General features: G+C 35.1%; 1 non-coding gene across 1 annotated transcript; it reads left to right on the forward strand.

Moving 5' to 3' along the window:
* The first annotated feature begins 16,356 nt into the window (after positions 1 to 16,356).
* Positions 16,357 to 16,463, forward strand: LOC130458715 (U6 spliceosomal RNA). Its single transcript, XR_008918104.1, has one exon. It is a non-coding gene; the product is annotated as a U6 spliceosomal RNA (small nuclear RNA).
* Positions 16,464 to 20,181: the final 3,718 nt, after the last annotated feature.

Here is a 20,181-nt window from a genome sequence, read left to right on the forward strand (position 1 = left end):
AACTGCAATTGAAAAGGCGACAGAGAAGAATTTTATTCACTGGGGCTTACTTGAAGCTTCCAGCCTAAATGGGATACAAAAGTGATTCATTGGAGGAATTCCAAGAGAATAATCTCTAACGAAGAAAAATAATATCAGAAGCCTTTTCACTTAGGGCATGTAATTCAGAGAATAAACAAGCTGGGATATTAATTTTCAATGATTATAGCATAGGTATTTGCTTCTCAAACTGGGATTTAGTGCTCATAAAAGATGGTAGATTAATAGCTCTGTAAAGTGAAATCATCTGTTTATCCAAGGAAAAGGTAATGAAGGTAATGACTTTCATCTACTATATGTAGCACATTTCATCCACAAGTATCCCTAAGCTCTTCACAAACTCATTTATAACCTATTGGATTGAGATAATGCTAGAGATGGTTTTAGGCATAACCTCGGTTTACTTTTGCTTGAATTATTATTACCCTTAAGAGTTGAGTTATTACCAAAAATCCACTATAAATACTCATGCTAATTTTTCTACCTCATGCACTACACTTTCAACAATTCTTCAGGAAATTTTCTTGTGATCTTTATTCCTGGTTTTGATCATTTATATTTTATTGTAAGAATTCCTAATTCAAACTGTTTTCTTCTCTTGAGAAGCATAACTAATTGCAATCAGCAAAAACATAAATAGGATAGACCCTTTCCCTCACAAAAAAAAAATTAAGGTTGTCTAGGTTTCTTTTCACACTGTCTGATAAAATAGCAGGTCTCAAAAGATTTCAGATGAGAGTTTTATAAGATTTTTTTTCTTGCATGTATTTCAAAGGAAAAGGATTTACAAAATGCCTACTCTGTATCAGGGACTGGTCTAGAAACCTGAGATACAAAGACAAAAATGAAAGAATGCCTGCTTTCAAGGTAATTGCATTCTAACAAAATAAATAATGCACACATGTGTAAGAAACATACAAAATAAATAATGCACACATGTGTAAGAAACATACAAAATAAATAATGCACACATGTGTAAGAAACATACAAAATAAATACAATTTAAATGGAATGGAGGAGGTACTAGAATATCTACATGTAGAAAGTAGTGCTTTAACTAAGTTTTGAAGTAAACAAGGAATCCCAGGAATAGAACAGTAGTTTCTTAAGTGATGGAGGTAGAGTGATAACTTGGTCAATTAATTTTCAAGTTGAACTTCAATATATTTTAGGGAAAGGTCAGCTAAATTTCATGGAAATGAAACTTAAGTCTGTGCACTTCAGGGAAGCCCAACAGCCAATGAGTAGAAACAGAAATGGGTAACAAATGACTTGTGTGAGGAAAAGAAAGAAGCCAGTTTCACTAGCTCATACAGAACATAGAGAAGAGTAATATAAAATTAGTCCAGATAGGTAAGTTGAAACCTTATGATTAATTACTTTAAATGTAAAACATAAACATTTGCACAGGTTGAAGTAGTATGTACATTGTTCTTCTTGTTGTTTAGTTGTTTCAGTTGAGTTTGATTCTTTATCAACTCATTTAAGATTACCTTGGCAGAGTTAATGGAGTGGTTTGCCATTTTCTTCTCCAGCTCATTTCACAGATGAAAAAAATTGAGACAAAAAGTGAAGTTTGCTAGTGCCTGTAAAAATGGAGACTTGAACTCCAGACTCCAATCCCCAGGTGTCCTTGCTAACTCCCAGAATGCCCTCTAATCTCACTGAGATTTCCACCTGGGCGAGGTTAAAATTTCTATTTAACCTGTTTATAAAAGCTACTCAGGCCCTTTTCCTACTTTCACTTCAGGGCAGACGCTTCTCTTTCATGATGTAGGTGACGTTGTCTAGGCCTCTCTGGGCCTACACACGTGCCTTCTTATTCTATATTTTCTTTAACCCTTAACCTTTAATAAACGTCATAAAAATATAATACTCCTTGCAGAGAGAAACTAATTTCTACCTGCCTCAGCTTGGCCCCCCCTAATTTTAACTGTGACATGACTGAGGATAAATTCAAATTCAGGGAAGATGAGTCTTCCTGACTCCAAGGCTGGCCCTCTATCCTAGTTGCCTACCTCTTTTTACTATTTCAGCCAAATTAATACTGGTTTCACTCTTTAAATTCCTTTGGCATTTAATTATATATTATGTTATTGCTTATTTATCCATGTTAGTATTGTCTATCCAGATAAATGTTAATAAATGTTAAATGGCTTGAAAGTAGAGATCTATATCTCTATTTTCCTAGCTAATTGTTAATATATAGTAATGACAATAGATAACATTTATGCAGCACTTTCTATATACTAGATATAGTGCCAGGTCCAGTGTACTAAGAACATTATACTTATTAATTCATTTGATCTTCATAACAACCTGGGCAAAAGGTATGAGTATTATTAATATAAAAAAATTAAGTAAAGATAAGTATGTGGTGCTAATGGAATAGTGAGAATATATGCCCAATAAAAGCAAAAAGTGACTGTCAAATAATCTTGTAGAAAAAGATTGAAGAGACATTTCATGGATTATGAAAGGATTTACAATTCAGACACAAGAGTTTTAATGTGCCACACTAAGAAATAGGAAGTCATGAAAGTTATTTGACATGGGAATGAAATGTCAATATAAACATTTATAGAAAATTAGTCTGGTAAAGCTGCAAATACTGAACTAGTGATAGAAAGAGTCTAGATTCAGAGAAGACAAAAGATGTTTGCAATAATAAATTTGTGAAGTTATAAAGATTGAATAATAGGGAGTTCAGACCAAGATGGGGGATTAGTTGCAGTGAAAGCTAGAACCACCTTGATAATCCTTCTGAACAAACCTTAAAATAGCCCCTCAAAATCACTGAAGTCAGAGATCCAATAACATAAGGAAGTAAGGGTGCATTCATGTGGAAAACAACTTGAAAGTTCGGCAGAGAGAGTTGATTTTCAGAGGATAAGGAGAAACCAGAAATAAAACTGGTCATTACCCAATCTACTCTGAGCCTGGCCATAGGCCAATTTTGGGATCCTAAAAGATGCCTAAGCTTACAGCAGAGCACCCATCACCAACCCCTTTAAGTCCCAAACATTGTCACCAGCCCATAGGGAGTCCCCATAGACCCTAGCATTTAACACTTTAAAGCCTGTTCTGCATCAAAACAGAAAGAATAAGGGAAAAAAAGGCCTTTCCTTAAAATAATACATAGTATCTATCTAAAACCAACAGCAAGTATCATCTTCAATGGGGTTGTTAGAAGTCTTTCCAATAAGATTGGGAATGAAACAAAGATGCCTATTATCACCACTATTCTGTAATATTGTACTGTGAATTTTAACTTCAGCAATAAGAAAAAAAAAAAGAAATTGAAGGAGTTACAGTAGACAAAGAGAAAACTAAACTACCACTCTGTGGATGATATGATGGTATATTTGAAATTTCTAGAGAATCAACTAAAAAATTAGTTGAAATAATTTTAGCAAAGTTGCAGGATACAAAATAAACCCATGAAAGTAAACAGCATTTCAATATATTTCCAACAAAATCCAGTAGCAAGAGGTAGAAAAAGAAATTCCATTTAAAATCACTCTAGACAATATAACATATTTGGGAATAGGTTTGCCAAAACAAACACAGGAATTACATGAACATAATTACAAAACACTTTTTACGCAAGTAAAATTAGATCTAAACAATTGAGAATACATTAATTTCTCCTGGGTATGTCAAGCTAATATAATAAAAATGACAGTCCTGCCTAAATTAATTTACTTATTCAGTGCCATACCAATCAAACAACCAAGAAAATCTTTATAGAACTAGAAAAAATAATAACATAATTCATATGGAATAATAGAAGGACAATAATATCAAGAGAACTAATAAAATATGAAGAATGGTGGCCTACCAGATATTAAACTCTATTTTAAAGGAGTAATCATCAAAACAATTTGGTACTGACTAAGAAATAGAAGGCTGGATCAGTGGAATATATAGGAGTAAATGACCTCAGCAATCTACTGTTTGATAAACCCAAAGATCTCACCGTTTGGGATAAAAACTCACTGTGACAAAAAGTGCTGGGAAATTGGAAAACAATATGCCAAAAATTAGTTATAAATCAACAACTCATACTCTATACCAAGATAAAATCAAAATGAATATATGATTTAGACATAAAGGGTGATATTATAAATAATTAAGGGAACATAGAATAATTTATCTGTTAAATCTATGTAGAAGAGAAGAAGTTATAAACAAACAAGAGATATGGAACATTAGAAGATATAGAATGAATAAGTTTGATTATATACAATTTAAAAATTTTTGTACAAACAAAACCAATGAAACCAAGAATAGAAGGAAAGCAACAAATTGGGGAAACATTTTTATAATAAATTTCTGTGATAAAGGTCTCATTTCTCAAATACATAAGGAATAACTCAGATTCATGAGAATGCAAATCATTCCCCAGTGGACAAATGTTCAAAGGATATGAATAGGCAGTTTTCAGATAAAGATTTCAAAGCTCTCAATAATCAGATGAAAAAATGTTCTAAATTCCTCTGAATTATAGAAATGCAAATTAAAGCAACTCTGAGGTTTACCACATACCTATCATATGGGCTAATATGAAAGGAAAGGGAAATGATAGCTGTCAGAAAGAATGTGGCAAAATTAGGTTACTAATGCATTGCTGTATTAGCTGTGACCTGGTCCTACCATTATGTAAGGAAATTTGGAATCATGCCCAAAAAGTTACTATAAAGTAATGGATACTCTTTGACCAAGTAATACCACTATTAGGCCTGTTTCCCAGAAAGTTAAAAAAATGGGAAAGGGACTATTTGTAAAAGAATATTTATAGACACACTTTCTGTGGTGGCAAAAAAAATATTGGAAATTAAGGGGATATCCATCAATTGAGGAATGTCTCAACAAATCATGGTCCAAGATGATTATGAAATACTATTGTGAAATAAGGAATGATGAATAGGATGACTTCAGAAAGATCTGGAAAGGCCTGTGTGAACTGATGCAAAGTGAAACAAGCAGAACCAGTAAAACATTGTAAATAGTAACATCAATATTGTGGAATGATCAAATGTGACAAACTTAGCTATTATTGGCAATACAACAATCCAGGTCAATTCTGAGGGACTTATGACAAAGATTGTTATTTGCATCCAGAGGAAGAACTGTTGGAGTCAGAATATAGAAAGCATGTAATTTCTCAAATGATTATTTGGGTTTATGTTTCAGGATTTTGGTTTTACAAGATTACTCTCTTATAAAAATGAACAATATGGAAATATATTTTACTTGATAATACATGTATAAGCCAGATTGAATTGCCTACCAGCATCAAGAGGGGAAAGGGAAGGAGAGTGATAAGTTCAATCATATAACTTAGGAAAACTTATGTGGAAATTTGTTATACATATTTTAATAAATAATAAATAAATAACCTTAACCTATGAATATTTTAAAAAGACTAAATACTAGTGGAGTGATTGGTTGGTTTCTATTATTCATAATGGAAGAAGACCAAAATAACATCACAATACCTATTGACTCACATATAAATATACCTCCATTCCAGCTTCAACAGTGTCCAGTGTCAAAAACAAAAAAATTCAAGATGACTGATGATGACTAAGATGCAGTGAATGAGCTTGGCTTTGATGTATAAACAAGGTCCAAACTCTCCACAATACCTGTTTCTACTCCCTTCATGGACCATTGGAACAAATTTTTCTCATCTGCCTATTCTGCTGGGAAAGTTGTTACATGCGTGGAATAGATGTCCTACCAATGAATTTGAGGTCTGTCATTTACCTTCAACCTGTTTTACCTCATTTACTGAGAAGGTTTACCAGAGTTCCAGGTGTAGTAAGGGATTTCTAGCAGGGCATAACAAGACAGGCTGACAGCATGGGATGCTGCAAACAAAGATTCCACAGAGCAAGAACTGGGTGAACATTCTAAGCACTGAGTAGTTGAGAGACAATGGCTGACAGTTGGGAACTAAGAGTGCCTCTCTGGAAGAAGACAGAGATGATGAGGAGGTGTCTCTCTGAAGGAAAACAACTTTGGAACTTCCAGGGAATTGGACCATCTTCAAGGAGAGTTAAAGGAAGGAACCAAACTATATATAAATATAAAATAAGAAACTATAAACAAATTAGGTGAACACAGAATAGTATACAGGTCAGAACTTTGGGAAAGGAAAGACTTTAAAACCAAACAAGAGCTAGAAAAAAAAATCACAAAAAGCAAAATCAATAATTTTGATTACATCAAATTAAAAAGATTTTGTACAAACAAAACCAATACATCCAAAATTAGAAGGGAAGCAACAAATTGGGAAACAGTCTTCATAACAAAAACCTCTGACAAAGGTCTAATTACTCAAATTTATAGAGCTAAACCAGTTGTACAAAAAAATCAAGCCATTCTCCAATTGATAAATGGGCACGGGACATGAATACACAATTTTCAGTTAAAGAAATCAAAACTATTAATAAGCACATAAAAAGTGTTATAAATCTCTAATAATAAGAGAGATGCAAATCAAAACAACTCTGAGATATCACCTCACACCTAGTACATTGGCTAGCACAATAGCAATGGAAAGTAATGAATGCTGGCGGGGATGTGGCAAAATAGGGACATTAATTCATTGCTGGTGGAGCTGTGAACTGATCCAACCATTCTGGAGGGCAATTTGGAACTATGCCCAAAGGGTGCTAAAAGACTGTCTGCCCTATGATCCAGCCATAGCACTACTGGGTTTGTACCCCAAAGAGATAATAAGGAAAAAGAGTTCTACAAGATTATTCATAGCTGCGCTCTTTGAGGTGGCAAAAAAATGGAAAATGAGGGGATGCCCTTCAATTAGGGGATGGCTGAACAAATTATGCTGTATGTTGGTGATGGAATACTATTGTGCTCAAAGGAATAATAAGGTGGAGAAATTCCATGGAGACTGGAATGACCTCCAGAAATTGAGGCAGAGCAAAAGAAGCAGAACTAATAGAATATTATACACAGAGACCAATATACTGTGGTACAATTGAATGTAATAGACTTTTCCATTAGTGGCAATACAGTGATCCTGAACAACTTGGAGTGATCTATGAGAAAAAACACTATCCACATTCAGAGGGAAAACTTTGGGAGTAGAAACACAGAAGAAAAACAATTGCTTGAATACCTGGGTCAATGGAATATGGCTGGGGATGTAGACTCTAAATGAACATCCTAATGCAAACACCAACATGGAAATAGGTTCTGATCAAGGACACATGTAATACCCAATGAAATTGTGCATCGGCTATGGGAGGGGTTGGTGGAGGGGAGGGAGGGAAATAATGTGATTCTTGTAACCAAGGAATAATGTTCTAAATTGACTAAATAAATTATTTTTTAAATATATATAAAATAAAATTTTATTTACCTAAAGGGAGAAAGGAAGGGAGATTGGGCTGCCTGCTCTGAGCTTCTCCTCCAGCTGCCTCTATGCTGCCTGTGTTCTATACCCTGAGCCTGCCACAGTTTTGCTGGCAAGGTACTCCCTCTGGACTAGGGTCCTTATTTGCCCAGAGAGTCTAACCGCTGCTGGAGGCTTGGTGCTTTGGTGGGGTAGGGGTCCTGGGATATTCCTTCTTGCTTCCCCTTAAACCCACGTGTTCTAGAATTCAGGCTTTTGGGAGATGTACCTTTTACATTGGGTCCAGGATGTGAGTTCCCTAGATCTGTCCTGTTGTTAGATTTGGGTTTCAGTCCCCTTAAAGCATTGTGTTTTTGATCGGTGAGGAAGTGTTTACAGATTTCAATCACCGTGCTAAGTACTGATTTTCAAAGACAGGCAAAAAAAAAAAACATCCTCAAGGATCTCACAACTTAATAGAAGAGACTGCTTAAACAAACTGTACAAAGTACAAAAAATGTTCATAATAAAATGAAGATCATCAAGAGAGGGAGAAAAATAGCATTAAAGGAATTCAAGAAATGTCTCTTATACAAGAAAAGATTTTAATTTGAACTTGACTAAAGCCAGAACACATAAGAGTTATAGATGTGGAGGAAGAAAGTTCCACACAAAATTCTTAAATTCTGAAGATGGAGTGCCTTGTGAAAAGAAGAATAAGTGTGTGAGTCACTGGATCACAGAATACATTGGAGGCAACAAGGTGGAGGAAAACGAAAAAAAGTATGACATTGTCAGGTTGTAAAGGGCATGTTATACCAATAAGAGGATTTTCTATATGATAGTGGAAAGAAGGAATGCTACTACAGTCCGTTGAGAGGTGTGGAGAGGTAATGCACAGTGTTTGATGTAATATGGTAACCTTGTGCTTTAGGACATTAATATAAAAAATAAAGAATAGATGAAATGGAGTGTGATAGGGCTAAAAAAACATATTTTTGTGTGTGATAAGAAAGAATGATGAATCAAAGATGACACTTAGGTTACAAACTTAGGTGATTGGGAGAATGATGGTGACCTCAACAACAATAGTGAAGTTCAAAAATGAAGAAGGATGGGGATTGGGGAAAATTAAGAGTTCAGTTTCAGATATGTTAAGTCTGTAGTATATCCTATTTGAAATGCCTAATAGGCAGTTGGAGATTTGAGTCTGGAAGTTAGGTACAGCAGGAATAGACAAGTATATTTGAGAAACATTTGCATAGAAATTATATGGATTATGACAGTTTATGAGGTTCCCAAGCGAAATAGAAGAGAAAAGAGAAGAGTGCTGAAGACATCCATCATTAGCAGGTATTACTTGGTCAAAGAGGCAGAAAAAGAGACTGAGAAGAGTCATGAGACAATAGTAAAGGGGGAATAAATGGATCAAGTGACCTTTTTTGAACATGGAGGAGACATGGGCATATTTGTTCAGGCAACTGGTATACAGAAAGAGATGGGGAAAGACTGCAGAAAAGTTTAAAAGCATGGTTTAGAAAGGGGACAAGTTGAAGGAGAATATAGGATGGAATGGGATCACTTTTGTGTGAAGCATGGTTAATCTTGAGAAGGAGAAAGGCTACCTCTTCATGTAAGATAGGTGAAGGAAATAGTAGTAAAAGTCATTTAGATGATATGAGATAAGGAAGCGAGGAAAAGAAGGAACTCTGTGAATCTTGTATATTTTTTTTAGTGATATATGAGGCAAAATTCTTATCTGAGAATATGGGAAGAGAGAAAGGACATGGGAAGTTTAAGAGGAATGAAAAAGTTTGGAAAAGCTTTTACTGGCTAAGTGACTGAATAAGACTGTGAGTTGACTAGGAAAATGTAAAAGGTTTGCAATGAGGTCTTAGTTGAGTATAAAAGAAATTTTAATGAACCCAGGAAGCATAGTCTTAAATTTTTCTCCTGTTTTATTTGGCACCAAGTAAAAAAGTGAAACATGAAAAAGGCAACACATGATAGAAGTAATGAAAGTAAAGAAGTATTACAAGATAGATATACGACTGAGACTTGGTAGAGTTGAATTGGTTTATCAAGTGACCAAAATGAGGAAGGAAGGAGAGTGTCACTAGTATAGGGATGATAGCTTTGGAAAGAACTAAGGGGTCAAAGCATTGTAGATCATGATGAGGATGAAGAACAATGTTTGATATTTCAAGGAAAAGGGAGATGTAGAATAACACATTCTGATCAGATAAAAAAAAATACCAGAATCCATGAACTCTGGGTGACAGAAAAATCAAGGATATGACTAGCTTTGTGTATAGCAGAGGAAGGGTAGAAGATGGAAGAGTAGTAAGTCATGGGAAATAGTAAATGGAGGACCTGGAAGTTTAGATTTTTCTGAAGGAATATCAGCATGTATATTAAAGTCCCCTGGAATGAGGACAGTAGTTGGGAGGAGAGAAGAGCTGTCAATCAAGCTTTAAAGTTAATGTGGAAAGAGGATTTCCAGACAAAAAGTATGAGAATTTTGATTAGATGGTCAATATGGACTAAATAAACCTCAAAGAAAATAGAGATTATTGAATGATTAAAATAAAAGGAGAGTTTGGAAGTGGCAGGTAGAGCATGGCATTTTCTTTCTTTCTTTTCTTTTTTTAAGCCTTGCCTTCTATCATAGAATCAAATCAGTTGCAATGCAAAAGAGCAATAAGAGTTAAGCAATTGGGGTTAAAAGACTTGTCCAGGGTTACACAGTTTAGGAAATGTCTGAGAACCTCCTGTCTCCAAACCTGGCTCTCTATCTACTGAGCCACCTATCATTTTCTAATTCTTCACTCTACCAGTGCTAGAAATAGTAGCCAGAGAGACTGTAAAATCAGAAGGGTGCCAAGTCTCAGTGAGGGCCCCAAAATGGAAGGAGTATTCCCATTAGTTTATAAGCTAGAGTAAATCAGTTGCTCAAATGATGAAATCTTCTCTTGTTCTCACTAATCCTCTTAGGAACAGTTTTATCCCCTTTTCCCCACAGATACACACTCATGGAAGCTCCTATGGTAAATATATTGAAACAAGTAAATTGGATGAGTCTGTGAAACATGGAGAAACTTATCTAATCTCTCTAAGCTGCACTCTTCTCATCAACAAAGCAACGACCCTTACTATCAGTAATTTCACGACAAAGTCTGTCACAGGGCTGATGTGAGCAAAGTACTGTGTAATCCTAAGGAGTGCTACATGATGTGAGTTGTTTTCACAGTGATCCCTAAAAATGGTACATATCTCCCTAATCTTTCTTGGTTGCTTGGATAAAGTCCCTCCTCTCAGCTACAGATACCAATGGGAACATTGCTTATTTAATTATTTAAAATTAGATATGAAAAACAGTCAAACCTTCAGGCTAATCTTAATGCCATTGTCACAGCTAAGTGGAAATGTAAAAATGAATGAACTAATTTGACACTGGAAAGCATTTTTTACCATTACATATAATTCTGAAAAAAAATGTGAAAGTACCAATATTGCCTCAAATGCATTTTCCCTCTAGAGAAGCTTGGAGTACAAGTTTATTCTGTGGCCACAGAAATTAACTTTTAAAACTTGTTTATTCAACATCTCAGGAGAACACTAAATTAATCTTTAAAAAAGCAATATGACCAACTGAAAACAAAACCATCTGGACCTACCTATGAAAAATTAATACTAGTACATATCGCACAACTTCAAAAATAATCCCATCTTTGAAATTTGAAGCAACCAAAACAGTATTTCTTACATATTGTTTCAGTAACATTATTTCCTTCTGAAACTTGCCATTCACTTCTGAAGATTTATTAACAGTCTTCCTCTGATAACTGATCTTTTTCTCTGAATTTTTGTGAAATGTGTTCTTTATATATATATATATATATATATATATATATATATATAAACATTCAGCCCACATGAATCATGGACATTTTGAATCTATGAAAATAAAATGGCCTTCCATAGGTATGCTTTTTTCAAACAACAGCGTTAAATTCCAATTTTAACATAGCAAGTTTGAGCACCAGTGACTCCTCTAAGACCATCAAGAATTAATCTTTCTATTGTGTATTTTCAAAAATCTGAGTAGGTCTATGTAACTAAACTAATTGGTTAAGAGCACAGTTAATGTTGTTATTTCTGATTTCTTGACACCCACATTACAGAATGGTTGATATGACTAATTCATTAAATCACTACACTATTATGTGAAGACCATCAGAATATATGTATTATCAGTGAAGATTACAAATGATTTTGCAAATCGTTGCTAAGGGATGCTTGAACAGGCTAATGGAGCTTTTAAATGAGACTATTATAATAATATCAAAAAAAGTGAACAGAAGAACAAAGTTACCGAAGAAGCTTTTCCATTTAAAAAGCATATGATGCTGTGAACCAGTTTTAAGAAAGTTTACAAACTTTCTACTTAAATATTACTAATTTTTTTCTTTGCAAATTATGACAATGCAAAGCAACAAAACTTGTTAAAGATCAACTGCAGAAGCAATCAGTGAGTATTCTTTAGCTTTTCTTTTCTATACTTTACATTTGTATCATCAGCCAAATTATTTGACATGTGGTAGATATTAATTTTTGAAGCTGAAAGATTTAAAATCTCATTGTGTTCCTTTAATGATATCTTCTGCCCACTAATGACACTTAGAAAAACAGAATAATGAAAAATTAATAATTTCCTTTCAAAAAATTATACTTTTATCTATGTCTGCCGGTGTCTTCTAATTTGCTTTGTTATTTATAACCTTTTTCTTAGGATGCTTATGTGTGTCTCTTCTGAGGTTTCAAAAAAATCCCAATTTGGGTGATTTCCCATCCCATCACTCTTGTCTTGTTTAGTTTTGTTTAGCAGAATAGGAAACTAATCTCTGTTCCACGATCAGAGTGCTTTTCTTTGCATTGCAAATTATTCTTAAATAATAGTATTCACTTCCTCTAAGTGTACTGTCTACACAACCAGTCTTGGGCAAAATGATAATATATCCAAAATTTGCTTTTGATACCTTCTCCTTTACTTTTTCCTAGCCTGCCATGTCCATTCAACTCTCCCAAATGTTGCATTACTTTGGGGCACCCCCTCCCAACACCTAGGATGTATTTCTCTCATTTATCCTATTACTTATCCCCCCTCCAAATTTGGATACACATATGTTTGCTTTCATTCCCTCAGGGAACAAACTCTTAAGCTTCAATGAGCTCATAATAAATGAATTGTACTAACACCTTAACATTTAATAAATCATTGAATTGGTGATCTCATCAGTGCAGATATTTCACAAACATCAAAACACAATTCCTTTCCTTGAGTCTATTCTTCATATTTCTCTGCAAAACCAACATTAAGTCTCTACCAAACATAATAGATATCTTTTCTTTTTACAATGTCATCACTTGCTCTGTGGATAATTAGACAGGTTATTTCAATTGTACTTTTTTGAGATGATGGTTCCAACTTTGTTGTCTTACTTGAGGATTTAGTGTAGAGTTAATTCCATATGTGATGGTAGTTTAATTTTGAGAAAGAAGCCTTCAGGGCACCAATAGTGTTAGGAGAGATTTGGGGGAGGAAATTAGGTAACAGTGTGGACATGTAGAGTTGAACGGAATGCAGTGAATCAGGAGAGGCAGGAGACACCTTTAGAATCTGGGGATTAGAATCCTGGAAAGCAACTGCTATCTGGGAGTTGGGTGAGGACTCTGGAGCTAAAAGTATCTCCAGATCCCAGCTCTGACCTCCTGTGGACTTTCAACTTGTTTCAGTAGAAGATCCAGCTACATCCTGAAGATCAATCAAATCCTTTACTCTGCTGCTCCTCTGTGGAAGCTGAATCTCAAGAGGGGTTGGCCAGAACTGCTTAGTTATCCTTAGGGGAGTCTTGGGCCTCACTGAAGCTTGGTCACACCCTACCTCTGGCTCCATCACTATTTTGTTCTTATTCTAGAGACTATTTCCTTTGTGGGCTTAGTCTAGGATTAGATCAGATAGAAGGGGACATTAAGGTAGAGAGGATAAACAGAATAGCCTCAGCCTGGCTGAGGGCAGCAGAGACTCTGTGAAGAGTCAGTTTGTGGGAAAGAGATAGTTTTATTAGTGTTAGGGAATATCCTCAGCCCACCTTTCTAACCTCGTCCTTGTTCACAGCCTTTTAATGAACCCTGTTACCTTGAGAAGTGCAGTCAGATTAATTATCTACAGTCTGAGTCAGAGAGCAGCCATTTCTGCTCTCTGGCCTTGAGTCTTGCCTGACTGGGTTTAACAAAATCCTGGTCAACCATTTGTATTCACCTTTACAATAGTCATGTAGTATAGGCAAATTTCTCTTCTGACAAAAGTGATTATTTGGTCTGGGACAGAATTAGCTGAATTTAAGGAATAATCAGAGAAAAAGAATTATTTTAATTTAATGACATTTGGTGAATGGCCCATTTTGTAGCCATGGATTAGATGTTATGTCAACAAAGTAAAGACATTTTTGTGTACTGTAGGAGTAAAAATGAATACATACTCCTAGTATTTAAAAATATATAGAATTTTTAATAATCAATCAAAAGAAAGGGGAAAGGAAAAAGATTCTTTCAGTCAAGTGAGTAGAGCAAAGAGAGCCAGAGACTCACACCTCTGCTGCACTTTACCAAAAGCAAAAGCTCTGAAAAAAAGAGTCTCACAACAGGGTCTCAGCCAAATTTATCTCCTAAGCACCCTCATGTAAAATGAGAATGTAACATAAAAGAATGTTGGAAATATAGCCCAGGTGTTGCAAATTTTCCATTTTCTTCCAAAGGGGGCACATGTGTGTGTTTCAGCCAAGGAAGACAATTTTGTAATTGCCTAACTTCTCTCTAATGAAAATTTAGAGATCTTAAATTTTCTGGGTCCTAGGGCATTATTTTATGTGGTACTTTCTCATTCCTGCTTTTATGATACCCCTCAGTGCTGAGCAGATGCTCAGCTCAGCAGATGAGCTCCACTAATACTTAATAATTTGCAATGTCTGCTTCAGAATATTCACTTCATAAATAGGTGTAAACTTGCATCATTTGTGTTTGAGAGGGCTTGATTGAATTGTGGCCTATAATACATTACTTTAAAACATTTAAGTAGGTCTATGTACACATATACAGATAGATGTGTATATGTGTGTTATGTGTGTACATATAAATGTAATTGTTTATATAAATGATTCAATGCTTCTACATTGGGTCTTGGCTGTCCATAATTTATGGTCATTGTTACTGTTTTGGAATGAACAATGTAATTTTACTACATAGGGCTCCAACCAGCAGAATCAGCCATAATAAAGTCATGGATATAGATATTTATCCCAGAATTCATAGTTCCTCCCCAACTGCCTAAGTAAACTATGGCCCCCTAATTTTTTTAAACCCTTACCTTCCATCTTGGACTCAATACTGTGTATTGGTTCCAAGGTAGAAGAGGGGTATGGGCTAGGCAATGGGGTTTAAGTGACTTGTCCAGGGTCACACAGCTGGGAAGTGACTGAAGCAGATTTGAACCCAAGACCTCCCACTGAACTACCCAGCTGCCCTGCCTCCTAAATTTTTTAAGCTAAACAAATAACCTCCAAAGGGGAAACTCTATTAGCTGAAGTATTTTGCTTGATAACCATTTGTCAGGTAATAAATACAAAACTAAATGATTTGGACAATTGATTTTTCAATGTATCTAAAGAAACAACAATACAATGACTATTAATAGTGAATAACAATGATGTACAAAATTCTGTAGTTACAACCTACTTGGCAATTGTCTGGTATTAAAAGTTGTTTTTCCTTTTTCTACAAAGACTTTGATGTTGAAGAATATCTTCTATGATATTCATTTAAGATCCTTTATTTTTTAAGCCTCTTCACCTGTGGTAGGTGAAAAAATGATTAAATGTGGCTTTTATACATTCACTCAAGAGTAAAGTTAAACACATTAAGTAGAATTCTGAAATAAAATTTCTTTTTATTTCTAACTTGGGGAAAACATAAAGCTTGAGTAATTTTACATTTGAAGTATGATCATGGCTTTTTAATTATGATGGTTATTATCATTTTCTCAATTCAATTAAAAACAATCAACAAAGAAAGAAAGTAAAAAGGAAGGAAGGAAGGAAGGAAGGAAGGAAGGAAGGAAGGAAGGAAAGAAATAAGGAAGGAAGGAAGGAAAGAAATAAGGAAGGAAGGAAGGAAGGAAGGAAGGAAGGAAGGAAGGGAGGAAGGAAGGAAGGAAGGAAGGAAGGGAGGGAGGGAGGGAGGAAGGAAGGAAGGAAGGAAGGGAGGGAGGGAGGAAGGAAGGAAGGAAGGAAGGAAGGGAGGAAGGAAGGAAGGAAGGGAGGAAGGAAGGAAGGAAGGAAGGAAGGAAGGAAGGAAGGAAGGAAGGAAGGGAGGAAGGAAGGAAGGGAGGAAGGGAGGGAGGGAGGAAGGAAGGAAGGGAGGAAGGAAGTCTTCATAAGATATTAAATATCAGGCTGAAAGATTTAGTTTATTTTAGAAGCAATGGGAATCCACTTAAGCCTCTGATCAAGGAAATATCATTTTCAGGTGCATCTTGGGAAAATTCAGTAAAAAACAGAGAAATAACATGATGGTACACATTCTAAGTCTCCAAGATGTGAAACAGATTTTTGACACTATATAGCAAATCAATATGACTTATTTCTACTTAATTTTATGCTGTTAAATATAAGTCTTTGATATAACTATTATGAAGACAAACAGAAGTGAACCAATTGATTTTCTAGACAATATAGCATTTGGTGATCTATGTTTTAATTTAAAAATATATTTTTCATAGTAATGATTAGGCTGATTAACATTTTTGATCAACTATTCTAATATTTACCACAAACGAGTGAGTAAGGAGATTAGAGGACATACTTTATTCATGTATGCTTAAGAAAATCCTTCTGGTGCTTGCTTCGGCAGCACATATACTAAAATTGGAAGGATACAGAGAAGGTTAGCATGGCCCCTGTGCAAGGATGACGCACAAATTCGTGAAGCGTTCCATATTTTTTAATGACTTGAACATAAAGAAGGAAAACTAAGTAAATTAGGCAAGCAGAATAGTATACATGTCAGACCTTTGGGAAGGGAAAGACTTTAAAACCAAGCAAGACTTAGAAAGAGTCACAAAATGTAAAATCAATAATTTCAACTACATCAAATTAAAAAGCTTTTGTATAAACAAAACCAATGTAACTAAAATCAGAAGGGAAGCAACAAATTGGGAAACAATTTTCATAAAAACCTCTGACAAAGATTTAATTACTCAAATTTATAAAGAGCTAAATCAATTGTACAAAAAAATCAAGCCATTCTCCAATTGATAAATGGGCAAGGGACATGAATAGGCAATTGTCAGTCAAAGAAATCAAAACCATTAATAAGCACATGAAAAAGTGTTCTAAATCTCTTATAATCAGAGAGATGCCAATCAAAATAGCTCTGAGGTATCACATCACACCTAGCAGATTGGCTAACATGACAGCAAAGGAAAGTAATGAATGCTGGAGGGGATGTGGCAAAGTAGGGACATTAATGCATTGCTGGTGGAGTTGTGAATTGATCCAACCATTCTGGAGGGCAATTTGGAACTATGCCCAAAGGGCGATAAAAGACTGTCTGCCCTTTGACCCAGCCATAGCACTGCTGGGTCTGTACCCCAAAGAGATAATAAGGAAAAAGACTTGTACAAGAATATTCATAGCTGCACTCTTTGTGGTGGCCAAAAATTGGCAAATGAGGGGATGCCCTTCAATTGGAGAATGGCTAAACAAATTGTGGTATATGTTGGTGATGAAATACTATTGTGCTAAAAGGAATAATAAAGTGGAGGAATTCCATGGAGACTAGAACAACCTCCAGGAAGTGATGCAAAGCGAAAGGAGCAGAACCAGGAAAACATTGTACACAGAGACTGATACACTGTGGTACAATCGAACATAATGGAATTCTCCATTAGTGTCAATGCGATGTCCCTGAACAATCTGCAGGGATCTAGGAGAAAAAACACTATCCACAAGCAGAGGACAAACTGTGGGAGGAAAACACCGAGGAAAAGCAACTGCTTGACTATAGGGGTGAAGGGGACATGTCTGAGGAGAGACTCTAAATGAACACTCTAATGCAAATACCAACAACATGGAAATGGGTTCGAATCAAGAACACATGTGAAACCCATGCGGAATCGGGCGTCAGCTATGGGGGGGGGGGGAAGGAAAAGAAAATGATCTTTGTCTCCAATGAATAATGTTTTGAAATGACCAAATAAAATAGTGTTTAAAAAAAAAGAAAATGCTTCTTTTTTAAATAAGAAACAAAAAGAAGAATTTTGATGTAAATGATATTATAAATTTTTAAAGTTCATCTTGTATTTATCCAGTTTTTCAGGGTTCATCCTTTTTTTTTAAGTTTTCAAGAGCCAAAACATGAATTAAATGTACTTTAGTTTCTGTGATTAAAACTGAGTATGTCTCATTCAGACCATACAGTAGATTAAAGAAGGTATAACTAAAACTTGAAAGTCTTGGGTTCAATTGACATTTCCACCACTTCTATGCCTTATTCTTATATGTAAGTCATGTGGCCACTCTAAGCCCTCATTCTTACCTAGAAAATAATACAAATGGTCTTTCTTTTCTTACCCACCTCCCAAATCAAGGGAACATACTTTGCAATTTCTATCAGCAAAGGATAGGAGGATTCAGTAGGAAGCATGCAAAAGAAATGGAATGGAACATGGGGGAGACACGTAGAAATGCTTTCCCAGGAGGAAATAAAAAGGCAAACAGTCCCTCAGTAACAGACAAATGCAAAGAAAACACAACTTCAATGCAAAATAAGAAGTGAAGACAGAGGATCATAGGGCACCTATGTCTTTTTATAAACTACAAGGAAAAGTCATTCAGTCAGCAACCTTTTATGTTTTATGTGCCAAGCATTTTGATGCTCCCTGATATAACTTAGAATAAGAGGAAGAGGTAAGATGTCCTCTACAGGAACAAAGACATACTGAGAGGTAGGAAGGAAGGATGTTAGTGGTCAACCAATCACTGGCCAGAATTATCCTTTAGAAAAGTATCACAGAACACAACCTACGTGCTAGTTATTGTAACTGTCCACACAATTCTAGAGAAGAAATATCATACACATAGAGCTATATTTCTTCCTCCTTAAACTGGCACAAGATTACAAATTCACAGAAGATTTTTGAACCAGTCATATTCATGGGGGTCCACCTTTCACTCACAAATAGATTCAGTCACTGCTACTGGAGTTAGTCATTCACTTTTAAGAGCACCTTTCCCTTCTTACAACTGATTATAACCCCTGAAATATATTCCAGGATTTAAACTCTAATAGATTTGTTTCCTTTGTCTTTGAGTTAGGTGGTCTAGGATGCCAGAAAATAGCTTCAGATTCTTACCAAGAGGTGATTAATTGTGTCATGCTGAGGCTTTCTCTGTTATCACTGTAAGCCTTGGGTTTTGCAATCTTTTCTTTAAAAATACACAATGGGGCTCAGTGAATTAAGAGCCAGGCCCAAAGAAGGGAAGACTTAATTCAAATCTGGCCTCAGATATTTCCTAGCTATGTTACCCTGAGCAAGATACTGAACATCCATTGCCTAGCCTTTTTCATTCTTCTGCCTTAGAACTAATACACTGTATTAATTCTAAGACAGAAAGAAAGGGTTCTAAAAATACGTGGTGATAGCTCTTTTTGTATTTAACTGATGTTTTTGGTTTTTAGAGATCCTATGTATTTTATTTTATGTATTTAAAAACATTATTCTGAAGAGCCCATAGGTTTCATCAGATTACCAAATGGATCCAAGAATTTGAATTGTGACAACAATAAAAAGTGACTAAAATACAATTATTCAATGAATCAATATAGATACAATTATTTAATAATTATATTTACTACACATATTCTGTCCCATAATTTAATAAAATGATTAAATGTAATTTTTAATACTAGATCCTGGTTAACTTTTCACATGAGCATTCTTTTTTACAATTACTATGAAGCTAATTGGAGCTTCAGATATTATTAAATTTGAATTATAATCTAAATTACAGTACTGATAAAGGGCTTTCTGGAGCAAATTGATTTCAAATTAGCATGTATCCCTATCATTTTATGTAAATATAAGGGATATTATTGTACATTACTAACTCAGACATTGCGACAAGTTGTTTTTGCTTTAATCCATGCAGCTTTGTGGCTTTACTCTTCAAAGGCAAATATAAATTCAAATATAAATCTATGTCTTTGCCATTTAGGACTTGAGCAGATCCGTCACATATAATTGAGGAGCACATATTTTTCAGTAGTGGACTCTATGTGTGCTGGCATACTGAGTGGCATAGTGTAAGTAATATTTCTTCTCTTTTCTACAACATAGCACTAACTGTTACCTCCCAACTTGGCTTGAGGCATGCTTTCACTCACAAATAGATTCAGTCACTGCTACTGGAGTTAGTCATTCACTTTTAACAGCACCTTTCATCTGGCCTATAATACTCAGAACAAGCTCCCCTTGCCTTTTAAAAGGAAAAAAAAAAAAGCCATAATGAAGTCAGCAGTACCTGAAAAGGTAGCTGCTAAATAACAAATGAAGTAAAAGCCTAACCAAATCTAGAAGTAATTGATAACGGTATGTAAGTTGACTATGTCATCTTAATTCATTTTATCAATGGCTTTAAGATCACTTATGCAAAATGTCT

The sequence above is a fragment of the Monodelphis domestica genome, chromosome 3 (genome assembly GCF_027887165.1).
Source record: "Monodelphis domestica isolate mMonDom1 chromosome 3, mMonDom1.pri, whole genome shotgun sequence".
NCBI lineage: Eukaryota > Metazoa > Chordata > Mammalia > Didelphimorphia > Didelphidae > Monodelphis > Monodelphis domestica.